The sequence below is a fragment of the Varanus komodoensis genome, unplaced genomic scaffold (assembly GCF_004798865.1).
Source record: "Varanus komodoensis strain SLA01 unplaced genomic scaffold, ASM479886v1 scaffold48, whole genome shotgun sequence".
NCBI classification, from domain to species: Eukaryota; Metazoa; Chordata; class Lepidosauria; order Squamata; family Varanidae; genus Varanus; species Varanus komodoensis.
In genome coordinates this window covers 2,087,899-2,105,757 of record NW_025336059.1, presented here as the reverse complement: position 1 = coordinate 2,105,757, position 17,859 = coordinate 2,087,899, and the positions used below count along the sequence as shown (strand labels likewise).

General features: G+C 47.1%; 1 protein-coding gene across 1 annotated transcript in view; it reads left to right on the top strand.

Moving 5' to 3' along the window:
• Positions 1-17,859, top strand: part of RERE (arginine-glutamic acid dipeptide repeats) — a 307,198-nt gene that overhangs the window by 211,327 nt on the left and 78,012 nt on the right.

Genomic DNA, 17,859 nt, shown 5'->3' with positions numbered 1-17,859 from the left:
GTTCTTGGAGCATTGCTGGTGCCGACCAGGACAAGGTGGGCGGCGGTTTTCTGGTGGTTCTTGCTGTATTACTTGAATTTAGTGTCAGCACCATGCTAGAGGTCCGGGCACGGCTTGGAGGTGTTTGCTGCTCCAGGTGGTGCTTCTCTGCAGGCGGAAGTAAGTGTGGAACAGAAGTGGTGGGCTGGGGGGGGGGGGTAAAGGGGGGAGGAGGGCAGTGGTGGAGCCCAGAGGCTGAACGTGCAGCTGTTGAGGCCCAGAGTGGAGTCATAAACCAGCCAGTCTCTTCTTCCCCCTGCCCCGTCTTTTCTGTACTGAAAGCACCGTTGACATTTCAGCTCCTTGCTTTGATCAAAAGTCAGCCTTAAAAGATGGCGCATGGAACTTTACAAATCAAAAGGGAAGGCAGGGGCTGCTAATGGAAAATGATACCCCGCCCCCAAAGAGTGAATGCTGTGGGCCCGCGGAACAGCAGTCGTTCGTTCTGGACGCTGCTGTCAGTCACGGCACGTCTCCTCATTTTTCTATTCCCAGCCCCCCGCCCCACTTTCCAGTCGCATCTGGCAGGTATCCAGACCCCAAGCCATCTCTTATTTTTATAGCTCCACCCTTGGAGCTTCACAGACCTTTTCCAGGTGGTTGAGGTGGATCTCTGATACTACCTTGTAAGCAAAAAGCCAGTCACTTTAGGAGCTTCATGGGTCCATATCCCCCCCCCTTTATTGCTTGTGGATTCTTCACACAGTACCAGAGCATCCTCCAGATTTCCCCATTCCAGATTCCTGTGAGGCTGAAGCCACTCAGCACCTTTCAGGATGCCGTGGGCGCCCTGCCTTCAATCTTGCATTTGGCAGCAAAATGGTGCCACCCAAAAACAGGGCACGCCGCCTGCTCAGCTCCCCAGTTGAGTGTGAACCGAAGGAACACTTTGCTTTCAATCTCTAAATTAGCCTGACAGGCACACTGAGTTCCAGATGACTCCCATAATGTTGAAAATAGTCGGTGGCGGTGGCGTTGTGGAGGGCATTGGCCAGCTCGATTGCTTAATAAGCCGGTGTCCTTTAGGGGGGAACTAAATTGGGTGAGGAGGGGGTACCAAAGAGTTGAGCTCTCACCTGTGGGCTGTAGGGACGGGCTTCAGCAGGGGCATGGAAGCACCCTTCTCGGGGAATCCTGCAGTATAACCATGATACACGCAGGTTTCCGGCTGCTAGCCAGCCCCAAGCATGCATCTTTTAACGCATGCGTAATAAAGCAAGGGAAGTTTTCAGGAACATTGAAAAGCAGGCTTTTTCTTCCTGCTCCCTGCCCTACCTCCTCTAAGCAGCAGTTAAAAACTGTAGCCAGGAGCTCTCCGGAGCCCTGGACAAGCACAGTCCTGGCAGAAATGAACTTCTCCATTTGGTGCGGCCAGCCGTGCTGTCACCCCCCAGAACATCTGTGACTTCACCTGCATTGTCAGGGAGGGACACCTTCCCCCTCACCTAAAATGGCCAGCGCCGCTTCGGCCCTGGCTGTGAAGAGTCTTTTTGTGGCCGGAGGAGTTCTCAGTGCATCAGGCTTTAGCAAGAGTGAGGGAAGCAAATAGAGGAGGTAAGTTTTAAGAATCGAGTGTCAAAGAACTGTGGATGCGCTTAATATAGAAATAATCCGTTTCAAGTTTGATTTATTTGGTGAGAATTACCATTTAGTGTCTTGCAAACCTCGTTTTCCACTTTGCATATTATGCTTCATTCTAAACAAAGGTAAATCAGTTATTTGACTTCATTCTCTTTAGTCCAGTTTAATGTCTGTTGACACATGAAGTGGTTTACCAGATTAAAAACATTAAAACCTAAAATAGTGATAAATCACCATCATAACCAAGAATTTAAAGCAACAGTTTAAGGGAAAAAACAAAGACAAATCAAGCTCCTGAGAGCAAATAATAAAACAGTAAGAACTAAAGTTTTGCTGAGATGAAACATTTTTCAGGAGATGTTAGAAGGGGAGAAAATTCCATAATCTCACACCTGAAGTGGGCCCTTAGCTCAAGCACTCCACCATTTAATTTCTACATGAGCCTATTAGCACAATTTTATATCATTCATGTTACCTCATCACTAGAAACCCTCCTCCATCTGCCTTGGGTTTCTTAGAGGGCACGAAACATTGTCTGCAAATGTTTTGACCTGTTCTCACCATCATGAGGACTAGAAGCATTGCTCTTTTTTTGAAGAATGCAAAGTCAGGGCACTCCAGATGCTGAATCGTGCCCACCAGTTAACAGTTCTGTCAGCACACAAGCCAACTTCAGAGCCCGAGGCCTGCCTGATTAAAATATCCTAACCTGCTGATGGTGGAAGGGAAGCAGAGATGGTGCTCGCCTGGCCTTCCTTTGGAAGGTGTCCCTTTGCCATTCCTACTGTGGATCGTATCGTAAGGACAAGTACCAGATAGTAGGTCTCAAAGAACTTTGGTCTCAAAGAGCAAAGAGACCAAAGGATCCTGGCCACATTTTCAGACTGTTGTTCAGTCCACCTAGAATCAATAAGGCTAACAAAAGATGTAGAAATAAAGATAAGGATTGAAAGCCACCCTCCCCACATTTGTTAGGCTTTTTAATTAAACACCGTGAACACATTTAAATAACAGAAGCTCCAGGCTGAGCTGCATCTAATCGAAACCGATTAAGTCACCCGTCCATACTTGGATAGTTATTAATTCTGTTTTTTTATGCATGCTAGCTGAAGGCAGAGTTCCCGGCTGCTGTGGAACCCCACAATGTGCAGGGATGTTTGTGCAGAGTGGTACTGGGGCCTTAATTATCGTCCTGATGTTGATGATGAAGAACAGCAGGCTTGCTAATTGAATTCACTTTACAACCCTGGACCTAGGTTGTCTTTGCAACGTCAAGGGGACCTGGCTCCTGTTGGAACCGTGTGCAGGGGAAAGTGGCACCCTCAAAGAGCCGGGCGGGGCGAAAACGCTATCCTTCATTTTCAAAGAGTTTTGAAATGCGCTCACTGTGAAACTGATAAAGATTGCCCACCCACCCACCCCCCATGTAGCAGCAGCAGCTTATAAAATATATAATCTCCACTGTTAATTTAAAACATAGGAAATTAAACAAGTATTTCCTCACTTGCCTAGTACCTCTTCCCACCCCTCTGAAAAAGAGATTGTCTTGTAGCATTGTTAGAGCTTTTGTATTTCACACTTCTCTGAAAACGAAGTCTTTAGAGCAAAAGAGTACACAAATGATTCCAGCATGTCTGGTTACTTGGTTTTAAAGGCAGAGCATTTTGAAGCAGTATCTCTGGCTACAGAGGAATATGGGGAGGCGCCTTATTCCAAATCGTAGCTCAGTTTTATCTGTACTACCAAGCAGTGACTCTTTGGAGTTCAGGCAAAAATCCCTCGCTTCCTGGCCTTACCTGGTGAAGCCAGGGAGGGAACCTGGGAGTCTCCACCAATTCCAGCATGTGCTCCATCCTTGGAGACCTTCACCTTGTCCCAGAATTGCAGCGCTCTGCTGCTCAGCACCCGCTGTAACTGAATTTTCAAGTCTCCCGGTAAAAAGAGTGGTATTCCGGTGCACACTTGCCTCCACAGAACTCTCACACTGCTCTTGACAACTGTAACTTTTATCTTGAAATGTGCTGTCTTTTAAATATTTTAAATCATTTTACTACGTTGCTTGGTTGGAAGTAAACAACCTTAGATTCAAAGAACCCCTTAAATTTATATCTAAGGGTAGTTAAACCTTGATGGTGATAAACCTTAATTGGCTGTGTTTGTGGATTTACAAGTTCATAAATTTTAAAATACCCTTCAGCACCTGGCTTCAGTTTTAAAGTGCCGTTTGTCATAAATAGAAAAGAAAATCCTCGTCTCCTATCTGCCATCCCCTGTGACAAGCTAATTTCCCAACACCCTTGCAAATGTTTGGAATTTGTTGAACTGGTGCTGCCTAGACAAGAAATTGCTTGCATCAGGTTCACTCTGCTGCTTATCTGCATGTTTTCCATCTCCTCGAAATGCTCCTCGAAATGAAATATCTACTCTCAAGAAAGGGCAGGAAATATTTCCTTTGCTAGTTCCTTTGAATCAAAGCACCTTTGAGGGCCCAGAAGGACAGGTTTGCTTCCTGGGGGAAAATACTACAGGTTTTATTTACTGTTTGTCGCAGCTACCAAAAATGGAATCCATAAGAAAACATGCGAGGACAGCCCTGTTAGCAGCAGGGGGAAGAAGGAAGATCCTAAGGCCAATGGATTTGATCGCTTTACCATGTGGGCATGAGGACTACTTGATAAGTCCATGTTTTGCATACCTGAAGCTTGGGGTTTGATCCCTGGACTTGGTAGCGAAAAGATCTCGGGTAGTGGAGGTAGGAACAGCTTGCCTCATGACTTGGGAGGGCTTGCGTGGGGGGGTGGACGGCCCCTTGTGGTGCTTTCCCAAGGCAGTCCTGCTGTGGCTCGTTCCGGGGCTCTTTTATTTACTCCAGAGTGCTGCCTTTCCTGAGCTTCGAGTGGGCGCTGTTTCTCAGGGATGTAGGCCTTGTCGGCAGGAGAGGCGCAGGCACACCATTGAGGAGACCAAACGCTAGCCCAGGGCTCAGTAGCCGGTGGCGCTCCAGGTGGTCTGGCCTCCCAGTTGCCCCCCCCCCCCGTTGTTTGGCCAGCTGATGACACAATCTGCATCATTACTCACTGGGGGCAAGATGGGCGCAGCTGAAGGTGGGTGCCGCTGCCGTCAGCAGCCTTTGAACCAACCCAGCCTCGCCCCGCCCAGTGCCTTGCGTTGTGGTTGGTGCCGTGACGGGCCGGACAGGATCTCGCGGGACCTTGCTCCGTTTTTTCTCCCCCTCTCCCTCTCACGAGCGTTGCCACCACGTCCACACTGCCACGGCTCGTGGCTGCCTTGAGAGCCAGAGTGCTGTATTGCAGAGTGCGGGTCTAGGGCATGGGGAAACCGTGGTTCAGACCCCCACCTGGCCATGAAGCTCAGTGGGTTACTAGTGGGTTACCTGCTTCCACTCACCCTAACCCAGGTACAGAGGGAAAACGCTGGATGCCCCCTGACAGAAAGCTAGTAATTCAAACTTCTCCACCTGGGCAACCCAGTTGCTCCGTGCTTGGATTTTTTTCTTGCTTTGGGCAGTGCTTGAGTTTTTGAGTAGGTGTAGCATTTTGAAGGTCTAAACTTGTCGGTCGCACGGCCTCCAGGATTATATCTATCAAACCATCCACAGTCCTGTTTTCTGAACAGGGTATTCTTAGTGACTTTTCCTAATTGTGTTTCCTCTGCTGCCAAAACACCCTCGCTTTTCTCCTGACTTCATTATATCTTCGTTTGCTCTAACCAGGCATCAGCTTGATTCGCCATCCCTTTGCCTCTTGGAAATACGTTTAGCTACTGCATGTTTGCCCCACTGATGATCTGCACCCTTACCTTCTCACTCAGTTTCTGAAATAATCTAACAAATATTTACACTGGTAAGATGCCCTTGTTAAAAGGTCTGGTTTTTTATTGGGGACCAGATGCTAAATGCTTAACACTGTTTTAATGGCCACATTATTTTTATAGTGCAGTCATCTTTAATGAAGAAAGGCTTGAAGAAGAAAACTTGGCATGGCGTGCCATTTATTGCAAGCTTGTTTGTGCTCCTACCGAAAAGAAGCGACCGTCTTTCATTGTTGCCGGGGGCTGGCATGTGTGGGGGAGAGGAGGTATCTGTTGCCCAAAAGATTAATCAATGCTACAGACTTTGCCTGTTGAAACCATACATTTCATCTCATTTTCAAGGGTGCCTTTCCATTTCCATTTTTTTAAATGGAGATTGCTTATGTTCTCAGCCATTCTCAGTCATCTTCTTGCATTCATTTAAAAATGAGAACAAGACACAAGGGGGCTCGAAAGGCTGTGTTTGTTCTCTCCCCGAGCAATTTATTTCATAAACAAAGACGGCCAATGCCATTATCCTTTGTAGTCTCTTAGCAACAGAACTGGAGTCAGTTTCTCTGTCTCTGTGTGTGTAACACACGTCGTGTTCCTTTTGTGCACAGAAACATTTAGCAGAGCCGCATCATAACTTAAACAAAGATCCTCTCCCTGCAGAATGCTCACCAGGGAAGCCATAGTAATCAAACGGGATTCAGCATCCTCCCTTCTGTTGCTTTTCCCTTCACATGATTTCTGTTGCTTAGAGGTCCAGGCAGGGGAATATAAAAATCTGCATGCTACTGAGCCAAACTCTTTATTTATTATATTTATATCCTTTTTCCTGCAAAGAATCCAAGGCATCTCACATAATCCTGCTCACCATGTTAAACTTAACAACAGCTCCAGGAGGTAGGTTTGGCTGAGAGTCAGTGAGTGGTCCAAAGTCCCCCAGCCAACGTCATGGCTAAGTGGGGACTGGAATCCGGATTACTGAGGTTCAGCGCTCTTGACTAGATTAGTTTGTTTCTCACCACTTCTGTCCAGCTTACTTAAGGGGCCCGTGGGTTGGCGTTGGACTCAGCACAATAGCAAGCTGAGCGCGTGTGGGACAGGGGCTGCTACACACAGGTGTTCTGTTCTGAGACCTCACGGTTTATTTCCTAATCTTTTCCCCACGTGCAAGATAAAGGCCTTTTCCCAGTTGCTCTATCACATCCCCCTCTGTAGAAACCCAGTGGCAAAACATTGTCATATGCCACTCTGCATCTCTGACCAGGGCGTATGCTATGAGACTGCGGTACCCAGGCTGGGTTTTCTCTGCATGGTGATTTAGGCACTTCCGAAATAGTGGTTGGAGGTGCAGGCAGTGATGCCATGGAAGCAGAGCCTGGAGAGATGTGGTTATCTGCCCCGCACCCGTCCTCTTCTCTGTTCCCTCTCAGCTTAGCTACAGTCTTCTCAGTTGGGAGGGGAAATGTATGTCTTCAGCAACCGGTGGGCATGTCGTGAGCGGAGCCGGCTGGAGCCAGGGGTCAGACTAGATGGCCCAGGAGACCCCTTCTGACTTTCTATGTTTCTATGTTTTCCCCCTGTTACAATGCAAAGTATTTTGGGGTGGTCAAGTCTTGAATGGCTAGTATTAGCCATGAACTTTATAAAAGACCCGTTCCTGATAGAGACGAAAACTGGTAGAATGAGATGCTGCTATGCATCAACACCCAGAAAGGGTTTGGGTCTATGGGTCAGCCCCATTGCTTGCATTTTTCTACTCTCCTTTGGGGAGGTCGATTCTGGAGACCCCTCGTAATGAGCGCCCGCACTTCCAGATTTACCACTACACCTCCTGGTTGCAAATAAAATCATGAATAGTGGTGCTCTGACCGAGCATCAGATCCATTTGCTACCCTCAGGTTAATATCACCGGTTTCCTGTGTATTCAGCCCTCCCCTCAGTCTGTGCCTCGTGCTTCCACCACATCAACACACCCTTGTGTCTCCCCCCTGGCTAGGAATGGTCTGATCCTTCACTGTTCTCTCGTCCTGAGCAGGTTGCTGCAGTGGGTTTGGCCACACAGGCCCAGATGGTGGAGCAGGAAGTGTCCATCCTCCTCACATGCGGTCAGGACAATGCGCGGGGGAGGCTTGTTCACACACACGCCCCTGCAACACGGAACTGCTTGAGGGCCAGCTGCATTCGTGAAGGCACTCATGGTGGAAATGATTTCGGCATTTAAACCAACTGAGGGAATGTTAAGAGGAAGGAATTGCTGCTACGAAGGTGGCCTTGAAACAGACATGGTGGCAGTTGCGTTAATTACCTTGGCAGGATGCGCCCCCCGCCCCCTGTTTTCCCATCTATAAACAGTCCAGTGGCATGCGACTGGTGAGGAATATAGGGACTGACAGCTCGGATTATATAAGGAGAAGTCCTTGGGGGCGAATCGCTCATTCTGGGAGAGCCGGGGTTTGAAGCCACCAGCCAGTGACGGGGCGCCAGCGGTTGTGGCAAGCCTCCTTTGCCGCGAAGGACCCCTGTGTGGAAAAGGGAAAGGGAAACGGTGCACAGAGGTGAGACTAGAACCAGATGGGGCAGTGCTGCTTTTTAAAGTTCTGCCTGCCTTGGTCTGCTTGTTTTAATTGAGGAAAGGAGCGGAGAAGCCAGGTATGGCACTTCCTGGAAAGCCAGCCATCTAGTGGCAGCAGCTGCACAGTGCTTTTTTCCCTGTCCTAGTTTGGGAAGCTGCTTCTTAGTGAGCAGGGTATTTTTATTAGGGACCTCACCTTTCTAAAAAAAAAAAGACGAAATAAACCAATAAGGTGCAAAGTAATAATCAGACCCTCTAAAGCTGAAACCACCACGTCCAAAAGCAGCAGCAGTTACATCCTCGTTAAATGAGAAACTGCATCCTGAAAATGCTTACTGAACTAAAACTGCCAAAAAATGAGGCATGCTTCCCTGAGGGGATGGTATTGCATTATCTGGGCACCATGTTTGCAAAGGGCCGACGTGCCGTGCATCCGAGAGAATGGGGAGCGAGAGAGAACAAACTGCTCAGGCAGACTCGTGAGGGTGTCACGCTGCAGTCTGGTGCTTTGGAACAGGGCTCAGCCAACCTCTGTTCAGATCTCTCATCACTGATCTGCCAGAGGGGTTGGGTGGTTAGTTCCACATGGGGGCCATGTTCTCGGTTGATCTTCCGCCAAGGAAATAGGAGCACAATTACATGATTGTAGTGTAAGTTGCAGCATTCTAACATGTTGATTTGAAAGGCTTCCCTCTAGATATGGGAAGTATAAATCATCTGGCTTGACTTCAGGAGAGTTTGAAAGGGATTAAATTGGACTTCTTTGCCCATGTCTGCTTTTTTCTGGTTCTTCTACCTTTTCTTCCAGTATTCATAATGCAAACGGTGAATCATGGATTATGTCTCTCTACGGTTGTTACCTGAGGAAAAGGGATATTAACTGACTTTTGATCAATTAGTGGTTGGAATCTGGCACTGGGCAAAAGAGGCAGGTTGTTTTGCTGATCCTTCCTGCCCCTTGGAGCCCAGTGAAATCTGCTCCGGAGAGTCATGGGACCCTCTTGAATGGTCCTGGAGGTGAGGCTGAGGGCTGCATGCAGAACTCTGCATAACTAACTTTGCCTCCCCCTTTCCATATTTTCTGTCTGCTTGTCTGTTTATGGAAGAAACCATAAGAGGGTCTGGCTCCTTGGCAAACAGAATGGCAGGTCTGGATCCAGCAACATGAGTTTTGGTTTATTAATTAATGGAATAATTAGTTATGTTTGTATGAGCTTTCTGGAACTGAAAAAATAACATTTCCTTTGTAGATTAGGTGCTTGCTTGTTGTGACTAGCATCACTTCAGAAGAGGTACTCTTAGTGGTCCTCTGTTCTGTATAAGAGGAGAAAGGATGAAAGGATAAAATGTTGCTTGCTCTGGGCAGTTTTAAAATTTCTTGTACCTGGAACCAGGCTGGTTGCATTTAGATTTTGTTGAAATGAACAAGAATGAGTTATATGCAGCCCTACCTATAACTACTCTCAAGTCTCATTGAGGTTAATGGGAAATAGATGTAACTAAACTTGGTTTGGATCCAACTCACACCTTTTAAAATGTCTACCAAATTACTCTGAAGCACCTTAGCAGCCAGTCAAAAGGGCTGCAGTTGATATCATCAAACTGATCAAACAACTCCGAGGACATAGCGTTGCACGACTGAAATTCTGTGTTGATAGTAATGCTGTTTTCATGAATTCGAATTGTACTTGTGGCTTTCTTTGTGGTTTTAGCAAGACACCTTTCAATTCTTGGCCTGTGCGAACATCCAGGCTCAGGTGGGCAGCAGGCAGATCTTCTGGTGCTTTGGGCTTCAGCTGCTAGAAGTCCCCTGCCTGCTTGGTCATTCTTTACTGGGACTTGAAGGAGCTGGAAATCCAGAGAACTGCTTCCTTCCCACCCCTTTTGCAGGGACCATCTTCACCCAAGGCAGTCCAAGTACGTGTTTGGGGCTGCAGAAGAATGGAGCAGTGTAGGCTTCCTAAGTCAAGCAATACATTTCTTGACTGGTATCCAGTAGGGGCTGTGGACCAGGCCCCTCCCTTTCTTGTCTATCCCTGTGGGTAAAGATAAGGGTTAGGGCAATCAGGAAGGTGATGGCAAAAGTTACAGCTGAACCCAGAGTTAGAGGCAGATGCCTTTGGCTTGGGTGGGGAAGCAGCAGCTGCACAGGGAAGTTCTTGTGTTTGAGACATGGGGCTGTTTCTCTAAAGCGCTTAGATATCTGGTTTTATGAGGAACAAAATTTAACTATAACAAATGCTTAAAATTCACTGCAGCTTTTAAAAAAGAAATTGAATTTTACTTCTACATTCAAAGGATAGCCTCTAATACTGCTATCCTTTGAATGCAGCTCTTCCTCTCCTGAACCCAAAGCACGAAACTCATAGCCACAAAATAGCCAGAAGTTCCATGGCGTGGCCCCGATTTCCCTCTGTTCTTCACCCCGTCCGCTGCTAAACCTCCTGGGCTAAGCCGGGTGTGGTAAAATGCTGCTGCTGAAAAATTGTTATCTAGAGGGTGACTCGAGCTGGTTGGGCTGTTATACTCAAATGGATCGTGCAGATGATACTGCTTACAGCACAGCTGGGAGGCTCCAGGTGCTATTCCATGGCAACTTCCAGCATCCCTTACCAGTAACTATATGGCTAGGGCTGATGGGAGTTGCATTCCAGCATTTTCAGGGCCACAGGTTGCCCTCCCCTGCCCCAAAACACCTGCTTTTAGAAAGAGCTTTAAGAGGCGCTCACATTCTCGGTGCTGGACTGAACAACAACGCTTGTGTTTGCCTCTGCAAAAATGGAGGATGCTGTTTCTCTGCAGTGGCCCAGGGGAAAAGGAGGTTTGTATCATTCAGAACTGCTTTGGTTCCCCCTTAAGGAACATTCAGAAAAGCAATGGAAATACCCCTTTTGTACAAGCCGACAACACAAATCATTAGGAAAGAGGTTTTTTTGTCATAGGCTTCCCAGAGTGAGTGATAAAATGGGGAGTTTAAACGTTGCTGAAAAAGGAGAATTGGCTCCTTAACTGGCTTTGAAAGGATGAGAGTCCATTATAATTATGTCTCTCTTGAAATAGAAGGCTTTCCTTCTGACTAAGAGTGTGCGATTTTGAATGTTTGAGAGGCTTGGTTTAAAACTAGTCCCTAAATCCTTGGATCATTATGTAGAGCAAAAATGGCTTTTTGTACCAAGGAATTTGTGGACCTGTCGACATGCTTCTGTGCAGCTTTGCCTGCACACCCTCAGAACATCACGTTTTCTGATTCCAGGCTTTTATTTCCACACTGGAGCTAGGAGGTTGGTTTTTTATTTTTCACTTGGGATTTGCTGCTGCCCTCTTACTTTCAGATCCTGCACAGATTGTAGACCTCCATGTTTGTTCTTTTCCTCACCAAGAGCCAAAACCTTTGGGCCAGAAGTGAATCTTCTCAGATGAACCCGAAAAGCACATTTGAACCAAGCAAGTCTTCTGCCTTCTGCCTCGCTCCACTTTTGTACACACGGGCAATGCGACCGTATTCAATTAGACTGAAAAACAAGTGTGCTTTCTGTTAGTGGCCATAACGGAACGGGTGAATGGGAACTCATAATCTGTCAGCACCTGCCTTCCTGTTCAGTTATTTAAATAGCTTGCCAGTCCATGGATGGCTCCAAAGGCTTTTTGTGGAAGCAATCATTTAATTTAAGATAACTGAGGACACTTCTGGTTAATAGGCTTCTCCTCATGTAGGAGGCACATCTGATCTAAATATTAACATTTCTCTCTATCCATTCAAGGCTCTTAATCAGTTAGAAGGGTAACTGAGCTAGTGATTATCTTGTCAGATGGAAGGGTTCAGGCGATCCAAAAGCACCTTCTGAGATTGAGGTTGCTATCCATGCTTGTAGCCTGGGAGAAAACCCCTGAACAACATTTGGTTTATTCTGCGTTAATCTGGACAAAATCATGTTGTTACATGTTGACAGTTGCCGGAGGCAGATTCGGCAAAGGCATTTGTGATTTAAGCCCCGTTGAATGCAGTGGGCCTTACATTGAAGTTTGGGATTTCTCTCTAATTTAAAAGGAAATGTCCCAAAGCTCAAACAATCCTCTTCATACGAAAACAACTTTCTCTCGGATAAAATCCACTGATGAAAAGCAAGCTATAGCCACTCAGATTGGTCATATCCTAGTGAAAACGAGTTATTTTTACCAAAATGATGACTGGGCTCTACATTATCATAGTGGAATATATTTGAGGGTTTGCAGAATGCCTGCACTTTAACTAATAAAAGTATATCCCACAGTTTCTTGAGCTATTCTTGTCTCAAAGGCTTCCCTTTATATCTCCAGTAATGAGCATACCACTCCTGTGATCTTTAATGCTATGTTCTATTTCTTTCTAGGTTGTCTGGTATAAATTAGGAAGGCAAACAAGTGGATATATAAGTACATTTACTTTAGTAAAGGATAATATTTCCTGGATAATTTTCCAATACGCTTTAGTTCTGCAACATATTCACCACAGATGGAGAAATCTCTCCCTTTTTAGCACGATACCAGTACTTACTATTTCCAACTTTGCAGAACTTGTCTGATGTCAAAGGTGTTAAATCACACGGCATTGTCATTTTTAACAGTTCTCTCCCAACACTGGTCTCACAAGTAAACTGTCTTCTGCCTCTAAAAAGGAAAGATTGAATCTCTGGTAGAATTCCCTTTTGTGGACGCTTTCCCCCATTTTGCTGATGATAATCAATACATGAAGTAGCAATACATATTAAGATATAATGTGTTGGATCCAGTTTTAAGCTAGATCAACTGCACTAAGAGAAGCAGACTTCCCCGCCTCTGTTCTACTAAAACTGCTGCACAGAGTCATTGGGGGACTCCTTGGGCTAAGAAAAAATATGTTTGTAGGTTTGTTGGTTAGTTTCACAGGCCAATGAGCAATCTACTTTTTGCTTGTAAATCAAAATCTTCAAAACGACCATGGAGATGAAAAGGTTGCAACTCTACAAACTGCAACAAGTCAAGAAACGTAGGGTAAAATCCTACAGGTATTATCTGTCCCACACTAGCATATGTGTTGATAAGTTGGGGGACCTTCTAGCAGGGCTACCTTTTCTTCTTTGTTATCCTAAGGCTGGAATGCAGAAGGATTTGCAGAAGGCGCGTTTGCTGTTTTTATTTGCCGGGTCACATTAATCTCTTAGCCAGCCTAACCTTAACCAAACACGGTAGAGCGAGGCGGTGCATCTTTCGTTAGGCTATGAATCTTACGTTGATATTAAGTTTTCTGTAGGTTTATTAGAGGCCAAAATAATTCTGTCAGACTTGTACTGCCATCCTTCCTGCAACTTTTCTGAAATTAAACGTCGACAATTGCGAAATAGAAAATTCTACTGTGGTAAGATAGCGAAGTCATGATGTCCCCAAGGGACATTTAAGCTAGACCAGTCTTTCCTAATCTGGTGTGCTCCAGAAATTCTAGACTGTATTTCTTGTAGTTCTTGACTATTTTCCATGCCTCGAAGGCCAATCAGAGTTGAAGTCCAAGCTGTCCAGTAAACACTAGGTTGCAGAAGGCTGAGCTGCACCATCGTTTTAATCTTGAGTTAATTTGGTTGAAAATTATTGTTATGTCCCTTGACTGTTGATAGTGAGGTGTATATTGAGATAGTGCACAGTGAGACCTTTGGCCCGTGGAATTTATCTAAAAGAGAATCTGGGGCAATTAGATTTTTGAAATACTTCAATTAAGGGTTTCAAATTTCTGTATCTTAGTTTCATAACCAGATAAATGTCCAAACTGCGTCATGAGATGCTTCAGTTCTTGACTTGGTTCTCCTATTTCAGATAGGTGGCTAGCCATCTCATCAGCATAGATAAATCTTCTAGCATCTTCAAGCTGATGTCATGTGCAGTTACGCCTTGAATGTTGACAAGAAGTTTAAAAGATAATGTGAATGACTCTATTGATCTTGCAAGTAATCTTGCTGGCAAGGAACGCTCCTTGACATGTACTACTTCTGCCTTTCTTGTGTAAAAGGGAGCCCGATGAGGAGCAAAGGATTTGTCTGATCCAGTCAGTAGCGAGGTAGGTTGGAGAGAGGAATAGCATGGCATCTCACAGCGAGATCCAGGGTGGCTGCCCGTAACCCTACGCAGAGGATTGTGGGCATCCACTGGAGGCAGAAGGTGCATGGAGGTGGAGATGACTTTGGTCAGTCTCCCATGGAAGACCCTTGGATGGAAGATTGCTATGCACTCAGTACTGTAGGGGTGAGCTGTGAAGGGCCAGGTTTCTGCGAATACCAAATCATTTAGGATTATTTAAATAAACAGAATTGGGTGCAGCTTCAGAAGGTTCTCTCCAAACTGGGGGAACGGGCATTAAACTTGGCAAATGGTGTGTAAGGTAAACAAATGCACAGTGATGCACACTGGGGCAAAGACTCCTAGTTTTTTGTGTGCCTTGATGTGTAAACCGGCAGTTTCTGAGCAAGGAAAGGACCCTGGGGTTGTGGCGGATAGCTGGTAGATGGTGGTGGCTCGGGCCAATTCCATGATGGGGATCCCTAGGGAGGGAATTGAGAGCGAAACGCACAATGTTCTTACAGAAATCTGTGGTGCAACTTGTGTTCTGGTTACTGCACCTCAGAAAGAGACTGTAGAGCTGGAGAAATGTCAGAACTGGGTAACTCAAATGATTAAGCAGTGGGAAAGGGAATTATGTTCTTAGCTTAGGAGGAGGAAAACAAAGGGGAGAGATGACGCAGCGATGGCTTGAAAGGGAGCGTTGGCAAATGCATGAAGGATCAGCTGTCAGTCGCTGCTACTCCTGGTGGCCGTATGGTGCCTCTCCGAGGAGGAGCCTCTTGCCTTTGTATTCCAGCACGAGCAGGTGGGTGCTTTTGGGCTCATGCCCGGCCCGTGGGCTTCTCTTGCCTCTCTGGCTGGCCCCTCTGCAAACCGAAGGCTGGGCAGGATTGGCCTTTGGTCTGATCCAGCAGGACTGCTCCTACCTCCGGACAGCCTCAGGCAAGACACGCCTCTCAGGACTGGTCCCCACATCTACAATGTGGGAGAACATTGACCTGCCCGCAGAGCTAAATGAGCGCTTCTGCTCATTGCTGCCACCACCATCCGTTGCCGGTCCTCGCCGCCTTGATCAAGCAGGCGTGGCTCGGTAAGCGCTCTGCTCTGGCTCGGAAGGTCGGTGATAGTTGGCCGGCTGGCAAATGAACATGGCGTTACCCCATTGATACGTCTTCTTTTCAGCTGCTTGCCCCCCAAAGTGGTGTCTCAGCAATTACAGTGATAAATGAGCTGTTTTATCTTTAAAACAAGGGGGTAAGTGCATGAAAAGAAGCGGGAAGACCATAGAACAGGGACGAGCTAGGCTGATCCCCTTAATGCCTTGTAAAATGTGTTTTTATCGTTCTGACTGCTCCTCTGAAAGAACCGTAGCTGCTTTCCTCACAGGCTTCTGTCTCAAGGCAATCGTGTTACACAGGAGGGTAATTTCCAGTGGATGACAGTCTTCCCACAACAGGGCTCCATTACTAGGCATAAGTTCTCAGTGGGGGTTCAAGCGATGAGCATGTAGTAAATAAAAGACAAGGCTGACTTCAGTGCTTCCTTGCTTTTAGGTACCCATCTTGATTTGCCACCCCCAAACAGTTTTACCTGTTCACAAATATAGCCTCTTGCAGCAGATCTGCTTTATCTATCTATCTATCTATCTATCTATCTATCTATCTATTTATTTATTTTAATCGATTTATTTGTTTTAGTTTTCTAGCATGCCCTGGAGGCTCTTTATCACCTCTGTATCGGCCGTCAGTTGTCGTGTCTAGAAGGATGCTTGCCTTTTCTCCGGGCCAAGGGCAGTAGGGCTGCCCAGGACACTCGTCTTGCTGCCACCCTGGTGGTCTACCCCTCCTTCATGGAAAGAAAACAGAATTAACAAATTTACTGAGGAACCACTGGGATTCCTGTGAAATGGGTTTGCATCTGTGCTGAAAAGTGGGATACGGTGGAGAGACTTTGGATCCCGAAGCTCAGGCCCTCCTCCTGCCCTGTGCTCCATCATGTGGGCAGGTTTTGTGTCCTTTGCATCGTTTTGAGGTGATGCTCACAGGAGTTTACCAGATGCGCCTGCAGCCCCAAAAGATAGCGCACCCCTGTTCTGTGCAGGAGTCAAAGCAAGCCAAAACAGATGTGGTTGGATAGCAGCATCTCTCTGTCCAGCATTTTGGGGCGCATGCAAGCACATGCGGAATTGTGCCGTGTGGCCTCTCGGTTCCCAGGTATCCATCCTAATGCACCATCCCTTTTCCGCTCTCTCCTTTTCCGCTGCCACATATTCAAAATTTCCTGTTAAGATTTATATAGCTTTTAGGCTGTGCTGTGTCAGATTGGTCACGCTGTAGCTCATGCATTTAGAAGAGCCAGTAAACAGCACACCATATATACCCTCCACTGGCTTGGAATAATTTCAAGCAGTCAAATCAGCATTCCAGTTATGGATTGGAATTGTGAGGGCAGGGCAGCGGTTCCAGGGAGGGGATCGTGGCAAAAGCTGCGCAGACGTTTTCATTTTGACCCGCGTTTTAGGCAAGACTTTCCCTCCGGTGCAGGACGGAGTGGTACAGGCCTAGCCCAGGCAGTAGCTTCCAGGGTGCGAAAGACTTGTGGGCCGGCTTTGGGTTCCAGGGCTGGTTCTGTGCCCTGGCCTGGTGAGCTGGCAGTGCAGGTGCTACTTTTCTGTGCTCGTCTTTCCTCCCCTACCCTCAGTCGTTGGTGAATCTTAAAAATACTTGGCATGCTTTCTCCTAAACTGGATGTTTTTATTCGGAGGCCCCTGTACTAAAAGAAAGGGAACTTATGAATCATCTGCTTAGGAAATAAAAAAAGGAGAGCTACTTTTTATCCGTCGCTGCCAATGCACTGCATGGGCCGGCCTCGTCCCCAGTAATTGGATAGCCGTGTTGTAGCAGTGGAGCGGTCACTTCTGCGGGGATCTTAAACGCTTCTGACAAAAGCCTAATGCAGGTCTGGACAAACTGGGCCCATTGTGGTGGTTTAATGGCCGTCGCCGCACAAACTTGTGTCGCAGCCAAGGCCGTGAGCCACAAGGGAGCTTGCAGGGAGGGGAAACCCAGCTCCAGAGATCTGGGTTGGTCAGTGTGGCTGATCTGCTTTGCACGGCACTCGCTGCTTCCCTGTCTGCAGGAGAGAGATCGTTGGCTTGCTGGGTTCCAGCCAAGCTCTCGCTGCTCCCCGAAGAGGCCGGGCCCGCCATGCATTCTCCGCCTACCGCTTACAGCGTGCTGCATTTTGGGGCCTGGATCCAGAGACTCACTTTAGACATAACCAAGTCCCTGGGTGCTCGCAATGGGATTTTCGACTCCCTTCTCTTAGCAGCACACCCCATTTCCCCATCATATCCCAGAGTTTTCTGGAACTCGGTGAACTGCAGAGATACTTTGCTACCCAGTGGACACAACCCGAAAGTTTCAGTTGGGTGCACGGAATGGGTTGTGGGTTTTGTTTTTTTCTCTTCTCTTTCCACCATTGATCTGTCTTCCCCACTGATAATGGGCCGATGTCCTTCTAGTGCCGGTTCAAGCCAAGTCTCTAATGATGAGGGTGGAGTGAAATACTAGTGCCCAGAGGCCAGGTGGATGATCCAGCATCGAAGGGGTTCTGGGGTACTCGTGCCGTTTTCTTTCCGAGCGTTCTTCACCTGTTCTGTAACTCCTTTCTTATTGCATCAGCCTGCGAGGCGGTGCTGTGAGCTGGGCCTCGGGCGATGTGAGCCCAGGGGGCGCTGCCCAGCCCTTGTCCCCGAGAGCTTCTGGATCGAGGCTCAG